Genomic DNA, 935 nt, shown 5'->3' on the forward strand with positions numbered 1-935 from the left:
GTCTCTTTATGATATATGAAAAATGAGGCCTTTGGGAGAATCTTAACCATTTGCTGTGGAAATTTCCATCAGCTTCCACCAACTGTGAAAAGGAGAAATGTTGCTAATGTGTAGAATACATGCATCAAAAATCATATTTATGGAAAAGCTTTATCAAGTTTTAATTGAAGAGAGGCATACAATTGAGAGAGGGATGTTGAAGACAAAATTCAGAAAAATCAAAATGATGAATTATAAAAATATGAAACACACTGTTTATGTGTTAGATACTTCCCTGGAATGATGAAAGAATATTCTTCCTTTAATGCTATCATTAAAGAAGCTAACATTACTCATTTCCCTACAGAATTCCTTTATTCAACTGAACTCTTTAGACTGCTAACACACAAACTGGAATTCCAGATAGGATCTCCCATCATTTTAATGAGGAACTTGGATTTTCCAAGACTTTGCAATAGAATGTGGATGATTATGGAAGAATTGCATAAGAATCTGGAGAAACCAGTATTCCCGCACGGTCAGCTGTATGCCACTTTAAGCCAAGGAAAAAGAAGTGAAAATGTTAAAATACTTTTAAGAAATGGCAGATCAACCACAAATGTTGTCATCAAACATTTTGTTAAACAAAAAGCTTTTATATTTGTCTTGTTATGCACCTTAATAAAATATTTTCTTCTTAATTTTAGAACCTAAATAATAGCAATCTGCCTGCAGTCATTCTGTTCTTCTGTTTAAGTAAGGAAATATCTCTGAAAGGATGACCCAAAGGGTCATGGGTTGCCTAGTAATAAATAAGATTGTCTCAGCATAGGGCGAGAATAGGTACTATTCCATTATTGCATTGTACATTTTTACCAAATAGGCTGAAAAATTGTAGTGAGAATTGTATGCACTTATGAGAGGATGTCTATCCTTATGTAATTTTAGAATATTAG

Source organism: Protobothrops mucrosquamatus, unplaced genomic scaffold (genome assembly GCF_001527695.2).
Source record: "Protobothrops mucrosquamatus isolate PMUCROS unplaced genomic scaffold, P.Mucros_1.0 scaffold107, whole genome shotgun sequence".
NCBI lineage: Eukaryota > Metazoa > Chordata > Lepidosauria > Squamata > Viperidae > Protobothrops > Protobothrops mucrosquamatus.